This window comes from Apis dorsata, unplaced genomic scaffold (genome assembly GCF_000469605.1).
Source record: "Apis dorsata unplaced genomic scaffold, Apis dorsata 1.3 scaffold_78, whole genome shotgun sequence".
In the NCBI taxonomy this organism is placed as follows: domain Eukaryota; kingdom Metazoa; phylum Arthropoda; class Insecta; order Hymenoptera; family Apidae; genus Apis; species Apis dorsata.
This window is the reverse complement of record NW_006263376.1, coordinates 787656-801302: the sequence shown is the minus strand read 5'-3', so window position 1 is coordinate 801302 and position 13647 is coordinate 787656. Positions and strand designations below refer to the sequence as shown.

Below are 13647 nucleotides of genomic sequence, written 5' to 3'. Positions count from 1 at the left end.
ATATATATATATATATAAACTTTTTAACGTAGAAACGAATTAAACGGTTGCGTTATCGTCGAATAAAATCTCGTTATGATGATTTGGATGACCGTTGGTCGAACAAATGTGTTGATTTGAAAATCAAATACGTATTTCGTAATACGTAGCAAAGACCGGTAACGAAGCAAAGGATAGACCTCGAAGATAAAGTTTATGAAAGAAGGTCGTCGCGTAAATTGTAGGGGTAGCTAATTTTTAAACAAAGCCTTAATTTTCGCAACTTCATAATATCGTTGCATACCGGTTATTACTCGTCGGGATAATAAATGATTATTACGTCGAGAAGGATGGCGGCCAAGGGCGGGGAGACGAAACAGGGGTGAGGAGGAATCCTTTGATGTTTTCTCGCTCGACCCGCTTCGAGCGAAGCGACAAATTCTTCGATATTCGCTCGATGAAAAGCTTCTTCTTACGAGGGTATCTTTATGGTTTTCGTTCTAATACTCGTGAATGTTCCCTCCCGTGTGTGAATTCGCGAATTAACGCGAATCGATTAATATCTATTTTTTTCTTTTTTCTTTTTTTCTTCCTCCAATTAATCGTCTTTTAAAATATTTAACTTTTTCAATTTCTCGCGAAGAAAAATAACGGAAGAGAATTGTTTTTGTTCGCTAATTTATACAAATACGATTAAAAATATACACGCGCGTGATCGGGATTATATACGAGCGATGTATAATCGTTGTCAGTCGATAAGAATTTACTTTAATTAACCGCGTTAAGTTAGAATTAAGCGGAAAGCGTGCAACACGCGAAACCAATGCGTGCCTCGTTTCGCGTTATGGTTAAGAATGATAAGGCCTCTTTATCAAAATTAAGTAGCGTGTAAACGAAAGCGGCGATTTACGTAATCGTGTTAGCGGATCTTCCTTCGAAACGCGAATTCGATATTTTAGACGAAGAATCCCCGTTGATATCGGGGAATAGAAAAAAATCTGGTTCCAGTATTCGATCATATAATATAATCGTAATATCGCGGAATCTCTTTACGAGAAGGAGTTAGAAACGGTAGAGATTGGAATAGCGGAATTTTCACACTCGGCAACGATAAAAGGGAAACGAAAGAAAGGGAAAAACGATAATCGATAGAATGGATTTGTCGCGTTCGAATGTTTGGAAAGAAGCGAAGAAAGAGACGAACGATGGTAAGAAAGGGAGATGGGATCGGAAGGGGATTTCGGAACGGTGTTGAATTCGCATCGGTGATCACGATCGCCGCGCCGCTACTTATTTCTTGGCAGATACGTCGGGGTTAGCGTTCCTTCGAGGTTGATGAGCGCGCAAACAGGATAACGAAGGCCGTAAACCTTTCCACCGGCTCTGCATGCGATTTTCTGATTCGCTTCCACGATCGAGCCAACGATCGGCCGACGTCTTATTTGCGCTTTCGGATCCTTTCTTTCCCTCTTCTTTTCTTATTTATCTTCTTTTCGCTCGATGCTCGACACGGGGCATTTGTCCTCGAGCGTACAATGGTTCACCGCGATTTTCGCGATAGCCGACAGCTTTACGGTCATCTCCGGTCCGCCACAAAATGTATGGTAATTCGTGAACGGCTGTTTGATTTCTTCTTCTTCTTCTTTCTGTGCTTCGGATATAACGAGTGTCCTCGCTCTCGATATTCGTTACGCGATATGCAATAAATTGGAAGCGAATATTGCGATAACGCAATTTTTTGATTAATTTTAACGACGCGTAAAAAAAAGGAGACGAAAGAATCGAAACGTTTCGATGAATGATTGTTTAACGACTCGAATTTCTCTGATATTTCATACTAGTAATAATACTTTTTTCTAATACGTTGTATATTTATTATCTAATCTTATTAGGTAATATTAAATGTTTACATGTAAATATTTTTATCAAATTGCGTAAAATTTGTATTTTATTCATCGCCTTTGATCTACGAATTCTTTCGTCTCTCGTTATCGAGATTATATACATCGGTTTTCTTTGCAATTTTTAATCACGAATAGTTCGATTTCTTAAATACTTAAAATCGCGATTCATTTATCAAATTGTCGTTTGTTCTCTGCAATTACATCGAGAGATATTATTTGCGTATTTATCGTTTGCGAAATCGTGTGAAAAATGAAGAAACTTTTCCGTTGAAAGGTTATGATTTATTAATTAATCGAAACATTTACCTTTTAAATTTTTTACGATGTAAATTTATACGAGTATCTTGTCTTTACATCCTTCCCTATTAATAAACTATAATTTAAAAATATTAATGAACAAATCACGATAAAGATTTTAGTTAAAGCGCAATAAAAAGGTAAAGTATGCATTGAATTATCGCTGTAACGCATTGCCAACTTTATCAGCGTGTTTTAAAATTTCGAAGAGAATTATAAAAATCTGAGAATTTCGTGATATTTCAAGATTCGAACGTAATCCGAAAATATTTGATTTCATTCGAATTCGTGATTTCGACTCGATTCGGTTTCTACCAAAAAATGTTTCCAATTGCTTAATTGCGAAACGAGCGATTATTATTGGAGAGACGGAGCGCGATTCCGGTGTTGATCGAGTTTGTTGCGGAGCGGCTTTCTGTCTGCCGCCATTTCCGACAACAACGAAAAACGACTCTTCCGTAGGAAATAATTTCATCAAAAATTGGCGTGGAGCGTGGAAGAAAGCCGCACGCTCGGCCATGCTTCTCCGCTTCGCGCAAGCGCGTTTACGCCGACGTAATTGCCAGCCATAATTACAGTCCCCTTTGTTTCTTCAATTACCGCGAGTCAAGAAGCGGGTAGCGTGAGGGAAATACGAGGGAAACGCGAGGGATCTGTGTAAGAATTTTTATGAAACGGTTTTTGTCTCTTTGCGTCGTCGCGCGTCTATCTACGCGATCCTCTCTTAAAAAAGGGGCAAAATTTTATCTATTACTCGGGATATATATATCGTGATATATATATGTATATATAAATACATAGAATGCATTTCCAGGGAAACGATATTCGACGAGTGGTCGTTTTTGTCGTTTCGTCGCGTGGCAATTGTCATCAATCGCGAGAAATAAGGTATCTTTCATGATGTATCAACGTCAACGCGGTATTTATCGGTGCTCTTTTCGAATTATTATTATTATCGCTATCGTGAAATCTCGGTTGAACGTAACGGAGTTGATTGCGTAGGTGCGATGACGAATCACAACTTGCTAATCGTTATACAAATCTGCATACTTTCGAACGACCGTCTACTTACTCACGAAGTTTCGGAAACCTTTCTTTCGTCGTCGTTCATTTACGATCGTAACTGGCGCGGGACCAACTTTGCAAAAGTGACAAATGAACGTTGGAAACGCGTGAATTAAATAACGCGATATAAAAATCCCTTTCATCGTTGTTCTCTTATGCTATCACTTATCTATATACTTACCGCTTACCGTGAACTTGAGCGAAGAGGCACAATCGTAACTCGTTTAACATTGTTTTTTATTCTCGTATTAACGATAATTGAAAAATTGTACATTTACGATGCATATTTAACGTTTCGTTATCGAATAAATACGATTTTGAAGAAAAAAAATTTTTCGCTGCGGACAGGATTCGAACCTGTGCGGGTTAACACCCAATGGATTTCAAGTCCATCTCCTTAACCGCTCGGACACCGCAGCTCGTCGCTTCTGGGTTCTTATATTTCGTATTAAAGGGGATCGAGAACGTCTATTGTTCGATCGAATCATTTTGTTCATCGAATAAAAGATGAATTATCTTAATAAACGATATTGAAATGAAATATTATTAAAAAAAAAAAAAAAAAATAAATGAAAAGAATTTCATAAAAGAAACTTTGTATATCGATAATGCGGAAAAAAACAAAATTTATAAATCGAAAGAAAATATTAAACTTATCGTTTTTAAATTTTTAAATGAATGTAATTTATAAAATATTGGAATTGATTTTTTTATTTGAAATCGTTTAAAAATTTACGTCAAACGATCGATGCATCGTCGATGATTTAAAGGGAAAAAAGTCAGCAAGATCGAAAGATCGCTAACGCGTTGATGATCAAGCATCGTTAATAGAGTCCGGCAAGTTTCTTTCACGACGCTATCGATACTTGGATAAGAATTTCAATTAGCCAAGGAAACGATCGAACTAAGACAATTACAAGGGTCGCATTTCCGGGTTTTAACGAATGAACTGCGGATTAATTAAATTCACCTCTCTCTTTCTCCTCTCTCTTCTCTCCTCTCTCCTCTCCTCTCTCATCTCTCCTATCTCCCCTCTCCCCTCTCCTCTCTCCTCTCTCCTCTTCTCCTTTCCTCCAAGATTCCGAGGAAAGCGGCACGTCGCGACCGTATTAACGATAATTGAGTCATCTCACGGTTGTTTAATCGCGATCGTTAAACCGAATGATATCGTAGCTTTGGTCTCCCAAACGAGAAAAAAAAACGAGAAAAGAGATTTTTCTTTTCGTTGATATCTTTTCGTTCTTGTTGCACCTGTGTTGTCGCTTAAGTATAAATCATTTTCACGGATGATAAACAAAGAACACGCGAACATAACGATAAGTGATTAATCGATTTGTTATTACAAATTATCTTGTTTTTATCGCGTCATACACGTTCATAAGTTCGTTGATCGTTTATCACGGTTTTCCTACCGTTTTCGAACGAGGAAATGGAAAAGATTATTGTCCATTACATCGTCATTGCGTATTCGCTTACAATAAAATTAAATTCATTAATATTAGTGGAACAACAAGCGATAAATTTCTTCGAGGCTCCAACCAGAAGACCACGTCTCGTTCGTCGCGTGATTTTTTTCTCATTTATGAATGAGAGTAAAGTAAGAAAAGAGAATAGGAGAATTAAAAGTAAAAATTACGCTTCGTTTCTGTATCCAAGAACTCGATACATATTCCTTATATCCCCCGGGGGAATAGAAGACGAAATATCAAAGGTTTTCGCGGATCATTTTTCATTCTCGTAATCGGTCGTCTCATCTCGCGCAGCTCGTGACACTGCACTAGCTGACAGTGACGAATCGACAGTTGTCGAGTCAACCCTTGAGACAACACTGGTCGAGAGACGCGTTTCATGACTAATGAAAATACAGCCTTCTTTCGAATCGACCGGACTCTTTTATTCTCGGTATCGCGAAAAGTTGCAATTTTATTTTATCGTTTCGTATAGCGGGTAGACAAGAACACGAATCTTTTAAAATTCGTGATTCTTAGTACGTAACACAATTTCTCCGCTTTGAATTTTACGAATTGATGGATTACGTGTTTCTTTCTCGCGTATAATTTATATACACGGATGAAAATGAAAAAATTAATTTTCAAGTTTTTTTCTCAACGGATCCAACCAAACGTTTAATCGCAATAGCGAGATCAACTTTCTTTGCGGATACGTTACCCGACAACGATCGGAAGCGGTGAACAAGATTCATAATTATGGGAGGAAATTAATGCAATTACAACTGGTCAGTCGTATACGTCAGACGATTATACGCGCTTAAATGGCGACACGGGAAGTTTCGTTCGAACAAAAACGATGGCCCTTCACCTGTCTCATAAACTAGCCGAGTTGCTTTCGCGTACCATACTGGTTTTGCACCTTGAGCGTTGAAAAATAAGCGGCACGGCCGAGAAATCGGGAAACTCAGATTTATATACGCGTATTTTAAGCGAACCAACGTCAAGTACTGTCGAAGCGTGATTTTCAAATAAATGGAAGGAAGCTGCGAATCAAGGATTATATTCATTACTATAGTCTCGACGAAACAATACGTACGCGTGGAATACATGGAAGAATACATAGGAAAGAACAGAAATTTTGAACCATCTTTTCCTTCTTACGTCATATACGGTCTTACGGCTATGCAATTACGCTCCTCGTCGAAGATCCACGCAAACTTCAATCTCGATAATTCTCCTCGTCATAGGGAGGAGGCATTCTCCGGAAATTTGCCATGCCTCCCGATCCACGTAATCTATTCATTTATACCGTACTTCCGAACAGAGATAAGAAAAAATCGGCGAGTACGTGCTGCGCGTATAGAAAAATGAAATAAAAAATTGAGAGAGAGAGAGAGAGAGAGAGAAGCGCGGTAAGAGTGAAAGTTCAATCCGTTTGGAATCCTTGTTCGTTCACCCGTATCGAATATAGATGTTCCGCGATAGAAGAGGAAGTCGGCGACCTCATCTCGACGGAATGAATTTTCGAGCGATGATCGCGCCGCAAGGTGGAATGCACCTGCTACGCGAGAACGATCTTGGTTCAAAGGTTAAGTGGAAAATGTCGTGGATAGGAAGGCGAGGGATGACGAAGAGGAGGGGGGAAGGACTCGGGCCCGAGGCTACCGCGGCAGAAGCTAAGCGCATATTAAGCAGGCTCGTAAAATTATAAGCATTCCTAAGAATCTGGTAATACGTCGACGCGCACAGTGCGCGACGAACGTCCTCCCTTCGAGACGTTGTATCGGTTGGCCTCGAAACGTGCGCGCTTGTGTGTGGGTGTAATTTATATCAACGATGCGAGACCGACGTCCGTGGCGGCTCTTTGAAGATCCGTAATACGCCGGTGTCGCGGAAAACGTGGTGAGAATACTCTCATTATTCGACGTCGGCACGGTTGGAGATGGCCCCTTGTCGGGTTTATCGCGAATGCAACTATCCGCGCCATTAGAATTGAATCGAATAAGCTTTTCCTCGAGGGCCAGTTTCCACCGAACAGAACGCCTCTCACTTTTTTCCCCCCTTCTCGCGGGAGGGGACGCGTGACCGTCTTTCTACCCGTCGCGATCCACTTTTCGAGAACGCTCGAGTCGAGTTTCGTGGACAAAGTTTCTCGATTCTTCCCGTTCGATTAAGCACGTTTGATCGATTTTGATGAAATTTCGATTCAATTGAAAACGGATAAAGCGTATCGAAGGACGTATTCTTCGTTTCGAAAAAATGTTTGACCGCGATTCGCGTCCGTTGGAAATTAATTGTTGGTCGTGATGGATCGCATGGATGGTAGCGCGATCGAGATGGTTGGCAGAATCGCGGAAGCCACGCGACTGTTGTTCGAGTAAACTGGTTTATTGTTATTTACGATTACCGGACGCCATTAATCGCCTCAGGTGACTATTGTACCAGTTGGCTCTCGTCGCGTTTCGTCCGAGGACGACGGCAAACCACTCGGCTCCCTCTACGATAGATCCGCCATTTTCCCACCGAATTTGTTCAACGAAATTTATACCTTCATTGTAATCGTCCACTTTGCGTCGCCTTAAGAAATTACTTCCGTTCCTTCGGCCAATTTAATGCTTTCGAACACGCGAACATCCGCGTGTTTTCCTCCTGTAATACCTCGTGCTCGCGTTTCCTCGCGATTCTTTAATTTTATTGTACCCGTTTTATCGTAAAAAAAAATTATACGGCAATCACGCGTATTTCTATTTTTAAATAGGTATAGATTGAAAAAGCAAGTTGTATCGATATTATCAAATTGATTTAACGTGATGGTTACAAAGTGAAATAATTAACGTAATCCGCATCGTTATTGATCGTAGGAATCTTAAAAATTCGAAAATGGTAACGCGGATATTATATTTACCTGGATCTACCGCTTATCCGTACGGATATATTAGACGAGACGTTGGAAACGAGACGTTGCGTTAGCGCTTGAAATTGAAATGAGAGACTCGGCGGTTTTTCTTTGCTCTCTGCTCGAACACGAGAGGAGAGGTAGGAAAGGATATGATAATCGGACGAGAAGGAAGGATAAGGGAAATAAATTACGAGTCGTTGGTGCGAGAACGCAATGGGATCGGTGTTGAAGACTTATTTTCAAGCCCTTTGAAGGATAATCCCGAATTCAGTAATAACCGAATAGCACGCGTTGTACGATATTATCGGCGCAGCTGAGGATAGGAGCGCAAATTTGCGTGTCAAGATCAAACGGGAGGTTAGAATGAAGAAGAACACGTTAATCGCGTTCAACATCAAACACTAGGAAGGATTGGAGAGAGTACACCGCTATCCTCGATGGTAATTCATCACGCTGGATGACCCGTTGGATTACACCGAAACGCACCAGAATCGGATCGCGAGCAGCTGTCCTTTTCACTCAACCGGTCGGCTTTGAATAAGATTTACGGCGAAAATTATTGCTCGCTAACGTCGGAAATGGTTTACCTCCACGGACGAGATCAATTTGCGAGATACAACGATCCTTTTATTCATTTATTTTTAAATTCGCGAATCACAGCTCGAATGGAGGAACAGATCTGTTCTCCACTCTCTCTCTCTCTCTCCGGAAAAAACGGAAACGAAAGAGAGAAGGGGAGGGCAGGCGAGGCGAGGTATCGCGGAGGAAAGACGGCGGAAGTCCGTGAAACGTCCGAGAAGAAGGACGAGCGAGACGTATTTACACGCGGATGCGATACAGGGACGGGAGGTTGGCGGGGATGGTTGAGAATTATCGGTACGGAATCGGCATATCGGACTCGTTGCGCGCGCGCGGTCGCGCCAACTCGTGTCACAGCTCGGGGCAAGGTGTGCTGCAACGTTACATTCCTTGCCGCTGTTCCGTTTTTAGTCTAGGAACGCCATTCTTTGCGACACGCGCTAAAGGGGGCTACGCTTCGTGCCACTGCGTTCACCGGCGGCCACCTCTGTTTTCTAAGGATCGCATTCCGATCCACGTCGCCTTCTCGCTCCGTCCATCGATACCTTCTCGTTCGATACGTTCGAGAAGCGCCCTCCTTTCTTCCTTCTCTTTGCCCAATTTTCCCATCCTCGTCTTTCTCAACCAAAATTTACCACCACTCCCTATCGTATATCTATAATTTGAGAAAGAAAGCTTCGAAGCTCTTCTAATCATCGGTAAAACGTATCTCTCGATTCTCGATCGAAAGCGTTGCGACTGTAGGGAATGTCGGAGTGGAAAAGCGGGCCACGCTCGCCGTTCCACTCGCCGCCTCGGTTTCCAGAAGTCGTCGGTAGTCGGTGTAATAAGACGTGGTCGCTGCATTCGAGACGAATCCACGCGTCCTCGATATACGATTGGCATCGCGCGAGTAGTGCGATACCGGTACGAAGGAGAGGGGAAAACTGGAGGCAACGTTCGATTATTAATCGATGGAACGGTGGTTGCAAAGGAGCGCATTCTCGCGAGCAATCTGGTCGTGGCGGGCCACGTAACCAGCGAGCCAGGTATTCGCGGAGGAATTATTTTCGAAAGGGGATCGCGCGACGCGATCTTTCTTTCGATGCATCGCGCGCGATTGGTCGGCGATCGACGACCCGCTTCTCCTATCCTGCCGTACGCGCAACGGAGATAATCGTTCAACCTTATTTTCATGCCATCGCGTGGATCGCGCGGTCGGCTCTCGGGTGACTGGTTATGCTTCTTACTCGGGAACGCGCGTAGGGAATGCAAAGGGTGCAAACTGGCAGGCATTGCTAGGTAATGACGCGGAATGGCGACAGTTGGCCTCTTGATGTTTGCGCGAGGTATGGACGTTTTGTCGGTTCGCTCGTTAATTGCCTTGGTTGACGAGTACCTACCTACCTATCTACCTACCTACCTATCTACCTACCTATAGGGAGACGAACCGATAGGAATTAATAGAAACTCGCGCCGGTAGGTAGGTCGCGATTACTCGTGTCGTTGCTCGATCTAAGTTTCTAAGTGACCGATACATAGAGATTGAAACGAGAGAAGATGATATTTTTTTATCTCGCGCGTTCTGTCACTGTTTATTACGTATTATTGGATCGGCGATAAACAATTTTATTACAATCGTAGGATGAAATCGTCCGTTATGCCGGCGGAAAAGATAAAAGAAGGAAGCGAGTGATAGTGGTAAAAGCATTAGGCATGTTTTATCCTTGTTTTACGGGAAAACGGAAATAGTTGGTGCGCAAAAATAAAGGAATCGCGTGGAGGTGAGCGATCCCCGTATAGAGAAGCACGCGCGTGGACTCGCGGAGGACATTGGTCGGATTCCTAGAGTAGCTCGGCCACTACTCGATGCGATGAAATGGCAGCGAGGAATTCATATATCGCGCACCAGTCATAAGGAAACGAAAGGTTTCGCGTATCGCGACGTTTAATCGTCGTTTCGTCCACGGATAAGGAAACAATTAGGCGAACGATGGAACGCCAAGTGTTTCTCGTTTCGATTCTCGTTGGAAATCGTTTGAATGAATCGTCGAATGAAGTTGTTAGATGTCGCTCGGTTGTAAAAATAATGCTCTTAATTAGAAGATTTTTTTTCCTCTCTTTCTTTTCGCAAAGTAGAATAATCAATTTTTGTATTTCCGCGTAATAAGGCGTTAGGGATTAGAGTTTCCTCCTCCTCCTCGAACGAGGGATGGAGGAAGACGAGATCTTTGCGCGTGGAAAGATTTTAGGGAAATGTTGCGAAACGTTGTCTAAAAGTATGGAAATAATTATCGTTGCGTTTACGCGAATTTTTGAATTTTTTAATATCGATGTAAAATATAAATTTCAAAGTGGATAATAATTTTAAACGATCGGTTATCGAGATTTCATCGCGTTATTTGGCAAACGATGGTTATAAACGATATATTCCAAAAGTTATTTCCAAGAAAGTTGTTTCTACTATACCCACCTTCGTAATTCCGATATACGAGATAATAATCCTTAAGCGCATCTTAAGAATATTTAATGAACCGAGTCCAATATTCACGCAAATTCCTTTTGCTGCTCCTTGACTAATCTCGCGACTATCCGTATCCGAAAATATATCCTTCCTCCGTACGGCGTACGGAAAGAAAGAAAAATTCATCGCGAGGGAATTCTTTCGACTCGAGTTTGTTCGGAAAACGGAAAGATCGTAACCGAATTTCGATTTTCCATATTACGAGATGGATCCGCTCGATCCAAAGCGGCGGAATCGCACGGGACACGAGAGTCGGTCGCCGGCAAAAACGGAGCAACGAGTCCCCTCCGATAAAGCGCAGCGAGTTATGCGTCTCGGTTATGGGCGGCGAACGACGTTACACCGCGGATGTAAAGAGCGAGTTTTTATTGGACAACTATCGTTCGGTGCGAAGTTGGTGGAACGAGCCGGTGGACGGTAGATGGTAATAAGTTGGTAAATGGTCCGGCGGCCGGTAGCAAACGTTCGGTGGGAGCGTAACCTTTACGTAGTAGGTTGCGTCGCTGCGGTAGGTAGGCCGAGTTATTGGTGACCGTATCGGATCGGGCCTGATAACAGGACGCTAAAGGCCTCGTCCGTCCGGTATCTCTCCTCCGGCTTTTAACGCGCCTATTCCACCGCTCCCGCTCCCCTCCGCGTATTCCACGCAACTCTCGCCAGGTCCGGACAGGTCCACGTCGGTTGCCACGCCATTGCCACCTTGCCGGGATACGTTTTCATTTATATCGCGATGCGCCAATATTACTCAGGCGTATCTGGCCGGTGGTTACCGGTAGAAGGAGAAACGTTAAATACGTATACCGAGGCGTTATCGGGCGGACGAGGATTCGTCGTTCGCTTCTTCGTCGAAATCCATTCGAATTTTGCTCGATGGACGGTGAGGAGAAGAAACGATCCGGTTCGAGGAATCGATTTTTTCCATCTCCTTCTTCTTCTTCTTCTTCGTTCTTCTTATTGGATCTTGTTTCCGAGAAGAAAAGATGTAGCGCGATGCAATTGTAGCGATGCGACAATCGACGTAGAATCGGAAGAAAGAGAATGGCGAGTCGAAGCGAGTTTTCGTCGTCTCGTCGCATTTCGCAAATTCTCGCCGAGCTTTTTCGCGTTTAATTGAGACGGTTGAGAGTTGGTACGAACGCGCGGCGCGTGGCGCGAAACTCGGGAAAGGAGAAGAACGTATATTCGTCGTCGATTAAAAGGTGAGAATATGATAAAAATGAGGGGTTATTAAGGGATCCTCGACATCCGCGAGGTTGGAATGCCGCTCTATTTATCGGTTTTACGATTATGTTGCCGCGAAATTCATAGCGGTAGCTCCGTACGCGCAATTTACACGTGGTGAAAATAAGAGGTCGGGTTGTTCGGGATGGAATGTTGAAGCGGAGGCATCGTTGGGTTGACGCGTGGAATCGCGGTCGCCACGTGTTTACTGCCGGAGGCGCGATACTTGTCGCCGTGGTTATCGTTCTCGCCGATATTAATGCCGACGAAAAACGAGAGGATTACGGCGCGATAGATCGAGATGCTCGACCGATATCGCGGCCAGACCCCGAGCGGCGTTAACGTGCAGGCTTGTTCAACAGGATGCTTCTCGAGTCCTATTCTATCTATTTCTGTCTTTACGCCTACTTTTATCTCAAGCGGATACAGTATACGTACGACTTTTGCATGTTATACTATAATCTCGATGATGTAAGGATGGATTTCGAGAATGGAATCCGAAAAATGCTCGTAGCGTGGACGAGTGAGGCCGACCATTGTTGTCACGATTTAAGAGGATGTTTGAAGAGCGTAATTGGACGATGGGACGAGAGAAAGACGAAGATGAGATATATTGTTGGAGGGAATATCGGTTAAAATATCGGTTAAGAATCGAGTGGCAAATCCGGACGAGTTCTCGACATTCGGACGCGATACTTTGTCCCCCCAAAGAGGCCGAGCTCGTTGTAATTTGTCGGTCGGACGAGGGATCGCTCCATCGTCCACCTGTGCTGGCTGGTTTGCTAATGAACTAAACTTAACCAAAGGGAACTCGTTCACCGGCGCCTTATCAATAGTCGTAATCCAACGGCACGGTCGAGATCTGTGGACTCTCATCTCCGTGGAAGATAGGAGAATCGTGTCGACGAATGGCCGTGTCCGGCAAACAAATTGCGCGATATCCCGTGGTAGCTTGTTACCGACCCCCATCTTTCTCCTCCCCTCGTTGCTCCTCTCCGTCGTTTCGTTCGTTTTTCGCGGCCGAGGCGCGCCTTTTCATCCCTTTTTCGTATTCCTTCCCATCGTTCACCTTCCTTCGCCTTCGTCGAACGGAGCGACCGATCTTTCCGATCGAATCTGGATCGAGCAGACGTCCAATCGTTCGTTTCGCTCCCGATCTCGTTCTACGCGATTCTCGAGATGTCGTTTTCGCGACGAATCGTAAAAATCCTGTGTGTGCGTTGCATATAGGGTTTTCCTATCGCTCCAAGGAAATACCGTAGAATAGGAATATTGGGTGGGAAAGAATGAGCGAACGTGGTGAAACGTCGTTCGTCTAAACGAACGACGAATTATCGACACGATTAATCCAGCGTGGAGGGGACAAAAACTGGTCCCCTCGAAGAGAAAGGTCTCGGGATACTTTGGACGCAGAAACAAACGCAAGAACATCGGCGAGCAATGATCGGTGGATCGTGTACACAATCGGTGACCAGTCGGTGTTTCGTTCGATTCGCGGTGGAACATAAATCCAAATCAACGTCCAGGATCATCGAGGTATCGAGCATTTTAATGGGGGTTGAAGGACGCGAAGGAAAACGAACGAGACGAGGGGAGGGGGGATACAAAGATTCAGAGATCTATAAGACAAAAGAGGAAACGAATAAAGACGCGCGCGGTCTCGAGTCGGCGAAGTGAGTCGACACCGGTGGTGGTGGTGGTGGTGGTGGGATCGAGGAGGGGATGAAAGAGAGGAAGAAGAGGAAGAGG

At 43.9% G+C, this 13647-nt stretch overlaps 1 protein-coding gene and 1 non-coding gene across 2 annotated transcripts in view; one reads left to right on the top strand and one right to left on the bottom strand.

Moving 5' to 3' along the window:
• The window catches only part of LOC102671789 (protein vestigial-like), a 59230-nt gene that overhangs the window by 22526 nt on the left and 23057 nt on the right, over positions 1 to 13647 (top strand). The gene's annotated exons all lie outside the window — the stretch shown is intronic.
• Positions 3582 to 3664, bottom strand: Trnas-uga. Its single transcript has one exon. It is a non-coding gene; the product is annotated as a tRNA-Ser (tRNA).